This window comes from Parasteatoda tepidariorum, chromosome X2 (genome assembly GCF_043381705.1).
Source record: "Parasteatoda tepidariorum isolate YZ-2023 chromosome X2, CAS_Ptep_4.0, whole genome shotgun sequence".
Taxonomy (NCBI): domain Eukaryota; kingdom Metazoa; phylum Arthropoda; class Arachnida; order Araneae; family Theridiidae; genus Parasteatoda; species Parasteatoda tepidariorum.
The window spans coordinates 58,370,810-58,378,754 of record NC_092215.1 but is presented as its reverse complement, the minus strand read 5'-3'; the positions used below and the strand labels follow the sequence as shown (position 1 = coordinate 58,378,754).

General features: G+C 29.7%; 1 long non-coding RNA gene across 1 annotated transcript; it reads left to right on the top strand.

Annotated features, from left to right (window-relative positions):
* The first annotated feature begins 607 nt into the window (after window positions 1-607).
* On the top strand, window positions 608-4,216 carry LOC107448305 (uncharacterized). The gene is made up of 3 exons (XR_001584645.3): window positions 608-995; window positions 3,298-3,330; window positions 3,414-4,216. It is a non-coding gene; the product is annotated as an uncharacterized lncRNA (long non-coding RNA).
* The last annotated feature ends 3,729 nt before the right edge of the window (window positions 4,217-7,945 follow it).

Sequence of the window (7,945 nt, the reverse complement as noted above, 5' to 3'; positions counted from 1 at the left end):
GTCAGAATAATTAAAGCCTTCACACATTTGAAGGTTGGATGAATTATTTTTCTTAAAATTGTATACATTCATTATACTTAGTTTACAGAATTTCAAAGCGCACTTTTTACCATTCTGAAACTTTTTCTTGAGATGAAAACCACTGGTATTCAAAACCTTTGCTATTCGTGTCATCCTTTATCCCAGGCAATTTTCAGAAGATGAATAATGACTGTTCTGGACACACAATTCTGGCGAACACTCCACTCACAATGATAGTTGCAGTCAAAAAAAGATCAAAAGAGCCGTCTTTTCCCTCTCAGGAATGACAATTTTAAAAGGTCAAGGTATTTAAACACGAAGTTAGCTGTCAATGCATATATATTGCACATTAATTTTATAAATTAAAAAACATAAGCATTTTTTTAATAATTTTTTTTTTTTAGAAAGCTTACCGAGTTTTAGAAAAAAGTAACGATTTCATTCGACATTNAATTTTATAAATTAAAAAAACATAAGCATTTTTTTTAATAATTTTTTTTTTTAGAAAGCTTACCGAGTTTTAGAAAAAAGTAACGATTTCATTCGACATTTCCGTTACAAATACTTGTACTTTTTTCCTAAAAAAGTAACGAAAGTACAAGTAAAAGTACGAAATTTAAAAAGTAGCGAAGTGCAAGTAAAAGTACGTACTATTTACTTGTACCAGCGGTACAAGTAACGAAAGTAGAAGTACTGCCATATATGCCCATACTTGGTGAAAAGTTTCTAATTGCACCATAAATTGGTTAAATAAGAAACTGTTTTATTTAAGTTGAAACATAAATCGGTAAATATGATCGAGAAATATATTCATGGCGCAATCGATTGCACCAAACTTTCGTACTGTGAGAGGCACAAACTTTAACTGTGACCGATAACTTATCTTGTAACTGTTGACTAATGGCGGATTTTGTTGTCGAAGCCAGCTATCATCTCATGCAAGTTGTCTTTGAAATTGTCTATTTCTTTTGCAGGTAAGTAAACTTTTCTTATTTATTTGCAATAAGTACAGTTCATTTCTTTCATATCATCTTTAAAAATTTTGTTTTGTGTTCTGAAAGAGTTAGTTTCAAATTTTTTCTGGGAAACCGTATTCGTTGTATGAATAATTAAATATTTTAAAATCTATATTAGCTCTTTTTCAATAAATAAGGAGATACATCTATTTTATGCGCACAGATAATGCAACATCAGTGACAAATAAACGGTAAATACGGCAGTTGTAAGCAGCATAGCTTTCCGCCAAAATTTCTGCCTGTGAAAATTTTCTAGGTTCGTGTTTTAATTGCATTCTACTGAACAAAAAAAAATAAAAATAATAAGTACTTTCTGTTAGGATTAAAACTTTTTATCAATATCTGATTTTCATATTCTATATTGCTCATTTTCGTTTGTAATGTCACATAATTACTCGAATGTTTGTCAATGCATTCTTAAATGCTTTTGTAGTAAAATTTTCAAATCGAATTACGCTCCATTTCACCTCAAGCCGTTGTCATGGAAACTGGGTTTTTTTTTAAGTTGGTTGGGTGCACAAGGTAGGAAAGGAAGTGGCTAATATTGGTGCTAAAGAAAACAAAGCGCTAATTTTTTGTAGTCGCCAAGAATCTTACTGAAATTTTGAAAAAAGTACCGGCAAGAATAGGATTTTTTATAGCATTTAGAAATAAGCTGATTTCTTATTATGATTTAAAAAATAAAAAAAAATTCTTGTTAATCTTTAACTGAGGGGAGCAAATTTTAAATGAAACAAAATATCAGACTTAAAAAGTTAATAAATATTTTTTTTTATTAAATCTAAATAAATAAAAATACTTAGAAGCTCATAAATACTTTGCTTTCGATAATTATTTTACTATGCAATCAAGGGCGCCGGCAGAATAATATAAAAGGGGGTGCAACCGTCAAACAAACTACCCCCCCCCCNAAAAAAATTAAAAATATTCTGTTATTACATTTTGTTTTGCTATTACATATACTTTCATCGGTTAATTTTTTTCAAGATATATTTCTTCATTGTTAACAAGATATTTAAAAAAAAGTACGACTTTCTTGTACTTGCAAATTTTGCCACGAGAAACTGTATTGATGGCGCTGGCATAGCTACTGACTTTGAAAGACAAATAACTGTAAACAGTAATTTCGTATACTAACGTGTTTGTGCACGCTTAACATTGGTATTTATTGTGCTGATGAAGTTCTACAGTTCTGAGAAGTCAGTTTGTGTTATACATCTTTGTTAAACTAATAACTAAAAGAAAATATAATATTATTTATATTTTATTAAATGAAATTTAAAAATATAGCTTAGCTATCTGCTCAAGAAAAAAATCTTTTTTTGACAGTTTAGATAAAAAATTACTTTCGAGTGTTCGACTTATGAATAGATTTTACAAATTGACTGCATTCGGTTATTTTTTGTAGAAAAAAGTAACTTTTGTAGAAAAAAGTTATAAACAGATTTGGACAGCAAACAAGAGGATTACAATTCTTGTTTGATTAAACAATTTTTTAATTGTTATGTATCAATAATTACTTAATTATTTGTTTTTGAATAAAAATATTTTTTAAAAAGTTTTTTTATAACAAAATTATTTTTCTGTATCTCTTTAATTGTTTAAAAAAAAGACAGGGGGTGCAAGTGCACCCTCTTGCACCTCCTTGCCGGCGCCCCTGTATGCAATCTTTTTTTTTTGCAGATTTATGTATATTACTTTAGCCCACATTAGTATTTTGTGAGGGGGGGGGTAGTTAACATGAACATGAATTCGAATGTTTTTATTGATCATGAAAAAGGTCATATATATTCTTTATAATATTTACAGTTTTTTTTTTTTTTAAATAATAATTTTTTTGAAAAGTTTTTTTTTTCAACTATGTTAGTAATTTTTTTAATCTGAAATATAACTGCTTCTATGAAAAAAAAAATTTTAGTAAAAAAGATAATCCTCATAAACAGTACAAGTGGAGTCTTAATACCATCCAAATGAATACTGCTTATGTGTTTATCAGCTGCCATATCCCGCCCTCTTAGACTCAACACAAACTCTTTGATCTATCTAAGTGGTTATGATGTTCATTTAATATTTTAACAGTTGACAGTTCCTTCTGCAATTTGCTTGCTGGGTCGCCCTGCGTAAAATTCAATTCACAATTCTACAAATTCAACAAATTCTACTTAGGTGCTTAGGCACATTTTATCTGCAAAAATAAATAAATAAATAAATAAAATAGTAATAATAATAATATTTTAAATATCAGAACCTTCCTTTCCAGGATTTTTGTGGTTGAAAGGAGGCTTTAAAAAAAGTAAGGATTCAAATTTTATGTTATTTCAATTCTTATACATTTTATTAGCATAAATTACATAATTTATAATCTTCTTTCATTAGCACACAGGTACCAACAACTTCAATGCTTTTAGTCAAGAAAAAGGCTTAGGAAAAAATATTGTTATAGCAAGTGCCAAACCTATTGATAAAAGTATTTATTCTACCGAAAATACCAGAATTCTAGAAGGTTATAAACAGTTTTTCGAAACTTCATAAGTACTAGATTCAAGAACAGCTTACAAACAAGGAATGTGTATAGTTTCAAATTTTGAGAATGAAGGAACCCATGTTTGGCAAAACAATTACTTTGTGAAAAGACTGCAAAGTTTTATTTGTATGTAATCATTTTAAATCTCGTTGAGTTTTTTACACAAAGGGTTATCAACTGAAAAATGTGATGTAGTTAAAGTAATAGCACCAGAGAATCTATAATAATGAATATATAATAATGAATATAATAATGAATATATAATAAAAATATTACTTTTTTTCAAATACTCACCACCATTTACTAATTTGTAAGAAAATGACAGTAATTTTTTTTTCTAAACTGAGTGAAATTTAAATTTTTTTTTATCAAGTAGTAAGTTATGTTTGTAAAAAAGTAATTTAGTTATAGTATTGTAAATTTTAATTTAGATGAGGAAGAGTATGTCAAGAAATTTAGTCTCATTAAAATATTGAAAATTATTTTCAGTTGATTCCAAATTTCAAAATTGTAAACATTGAGGCATATGCTAACATAATTTTTATTTTAAATTACTATAAATTAAAAATAAGTTTGAACTGAATGCACTTTTTAGTAAGAAAAACATACTATCTATCATACTTTTGAGAGAATATTTTTTTATTTTTTTAATGAATGCTGTGATATTTATAAAAAGTATAATATATTTAAATTTTAAGATTTTGCATAAAAATCGTTACATTCTATCTATGTATACAAACATCAAAGTGATTGTAAATGAATAAATTATGTTTGAATATTGATCTGGATTCGTATATTATTATTCGAGGTATTTTTACGGTAATGAACACTTGCTTTGTTCGATTATTTAATTTTTTTAATAGAAAAAAAAATGAAATAGAGGTTAATAAAATTAATTTTTTTAAAAACTTGATTTTCAGAAGTCGTTAGCAAAATAGAATGGTACAGTAGTTTTTGAAATGAACTTAAGAACGCCAATTCATTTAAGCTTTATCTTTTACGCATATCAGTTTACGTCAGCATGGAGGTCGATGCAAGCAGAATTCGCAATAAGCGGGATTCGTACCTGGGGTACCTCAATGAACGCGCAATCCCCTGAGCCACCGCGACTCAACTTAAAATTATGTCAGCTACGAATAACGTGCACATACGTCAAAGAGCAAACACGGCCATCAACTGCACTTTTTAGTTGTCATATTGATAATATAGATCACCAAAACCAAACTCACGGGTCTTTTTCTTTTTTTTCAGTGGTGCTTATTGAAAAATGTTTTAAAGTAATAATAATGAAAAAATATGACATAAAAACTTAGTCACTACGCTGAAAGTGGCTCTGATTGTACAAGGATGAGGTAGCAGAGCGTGGTCATAGGAGGAGAATAATATGGTAAAAATTGATTTTGTATTATGAGAGTGATAAAATCAAAATATCGTTTAAGATTAATATGCGCCTTAATTAAGTACAAACTCAAATCATTAATTAATAGTTTAGAATTAATTGCTTCATTTTAATTTTATATGTAACTAAATGAATCTTTTAAAATGTTTATTAACAGTAAAATCGAAGTTTATACTTATGCTTCATTTTCAGACTTATACATGGCTCTTTGCTTAAAAATCCCTTAGGAAGTTTTGGGATAGACTTCCTGAAAAGGTTGGCAACCCTCGATTTTATTTTATTTTACAATCGGCGTTGAACAGATTTGCGAATATCAATGTTGAATTTTGTAGTATTGTCTTTTGAACCCAACCCAGAGGACAAGGGAACTCCTGTATTAAGCATCGGAACGAAATAGTCTTCGTGGAGGACTTTTTAATAGAACTAACCGGCATTTGCGTTGCACTACAAAAATGTCCCAGGGCGATAACAAGCAGATTCTAACCCGTGTTCCGTTTACCACCGAGGATAATTTACGCCAGTACCAGTTGGCAGCAGAATCGACCAACCGATTCGAGCCTGGATTGAGCGGAACACCTCCTAGAGAAGACAACCTTTTTCTTGAATAGCTCCGTTGTCAGCAGATGGAGGCTATAAGTGCAATGCGTTTGTCAGATGTGTTGTTGTCGAAGGCCACGGGGCTGTTTTATAGTGGAGCCATCTATGGCCACACCCGTTTACAGGGCGAACCCATCCATTCATCCACAGATCGTAATTTTGACCTGAACCAGAGAACGATCAATTTCCAATACAGTACCACCAGAGGTATAATTTGTTATGGGAACATAGGACTTAGTGATTTAAAGTACACCAGTCATCATTTACTACTAGGAGAGTCTTCGGCCGGATGGATTCAAACTCCCGTCCTCACGAGCGTGGGTCCAGCGCCTTACCAAACAGGTTATCCTAGCCCCATCAGATGTGTTAACGGACTTAATTAATCCGCTGAATAGTAGAATTGGAAATTCCATTATTTTTTATTGAAAAAATCTTTCAATGTTTTCAATTTATGATGAGTCATGAACGATTAAAGCCTATAAATACAAGAAAGTTTGTTAAGATTTTTTAAATTTTTTTTATTTACTTAAGATTTGACTTAGCTAAGTAAAAGTTATAAATGTTTTAACTAGGTAACTTAAAATTTATATTTCTGTATATATTGCGAGTATAAAAGTTTTAGGTTGCGTAATTGTATTTTTACCCTTATTTTATTCAAACTTATTGTTGTATCATTCATGACATAAAAACTTAGTCACTCAAAATTCTTACGCGGATATTTATGCTTTAAATTGTAGCCCTTGTTTTCATGAATATTTAATTATTGTATTTTATGAAAAAATAAAATATTTTTTTCGTTTCTTAATATTTTTTAAAAAATTTTAGAGTTGTTATTAAGTTTGATGTTTCTATTGTTTATACAATGTATCCCAACTAAATGAAACCACCTTGATTCCTTGCCATAACTGAACACAAGGATAACCAATGATAATCAAAATATATATTCCGTGAAACCTCTCGGGAGCGACCACTCTCTGTTCCACACTAAAATGGTCGTTGATGGAAGTTGCCTTCAAAATGTTATTGAAGGAACATGATTTTTCACAACCGGTTTTAATTTTAGTCAGTGTAATTTTCTTGGTTTGGAAATGCCATTTGTGTTGGCGACATGAAAACCGGATCTTCAATAAAAATGATCGCTACTGCTATAATTATGTGACAAATTTACCAATTATGAATGATAGAACTATTTTAAATAAATCATGTCTTTTGTTTAAGTTTACATTTAATTATTAGTTAGCTTTAAAAATAAGAAGAGGTTTGTTTGTTTGAGATGCTTAGCTTTTTACGAAATATTTTAATTTAACTAATTTAATTTTTAATTCTAATTTAACTTTCTACTCGAAAAAAAAATCATTGATGGCATCGTTTTAAGTGCAATCAATCTGACTGCAATATAAAGTTGTAGATCTGTTTCACTCGTCAAAAAGAGCTCTATAAGTAAGAGCCACACATAAATATTTTGAATACAGTTTAATCTAATTATTTGCTTTGTTAATATTTTTGTTTTGATATTTTTCGTTTTCCCTATTTGACCTTTTCCGCATTTGGTGCTGAGAGAGGATTTAATGGTCTCTTCTAAAGGTTTTCCTCAACACAAAATCTATAGTGCCTCCCAAAAGGGGTGGAGAAATTCACTACATAGAGGTGGTTTTTCCTGGAGGTTGCACTGTATTAAGAAAGACAATTCCTGTTTCTCCTGGATAGGAATAAATAAGGAAAAAATTATTTCATCGAAAGGAAGCCACTTTTGATTATAGCTAATATATCCGTCATGTTTATATGTCACTTAAAATATATAATGTTGCGTACCATTTATTAAAACCCGAAGAATATTAGCATGAATATTTTCCCAGATTTCTATGAACATCAATCTGCAGCACGTTGGTGACGATGGTAGTGTTTTTCGAAGCTTTGTAAATTTGTCGAGTAATTAGCATATATTTAAACTATTTAACTAAATTCTTGTGTGAAATGATGACTTGGTATGTTTCAAACGTATAACAAATGCTTTTGGATCATTATTAGAAGTTTAAAGGAGAATAATTATGCAATTTCAAAAAATATATATTGATAATATGGCGGCCAAAATGGTGGTTTGTTAAGATGAAGTGTACTGGTGAAATATGAGCGCTTCTTGTCGAATTTCATTGACAAACTGGTCACAGCCAAGTAAGTTTCGATTCTTTTTACTGATTGATAAAAAACATTAATTGTGGTCGATTATTTGTAATATTAATCTTTTTGTGTCATTGATTTCGTTCGACTCATTGTTCATTGTTGTAATGTTTAATAAAAATTCTGCGTCAAACAGTTAAGTATAACAATTGGGCTCGATTATTTGCCGGTTAATTTCAATCTTCATCTCAGATTCATCTGGTAAATAAC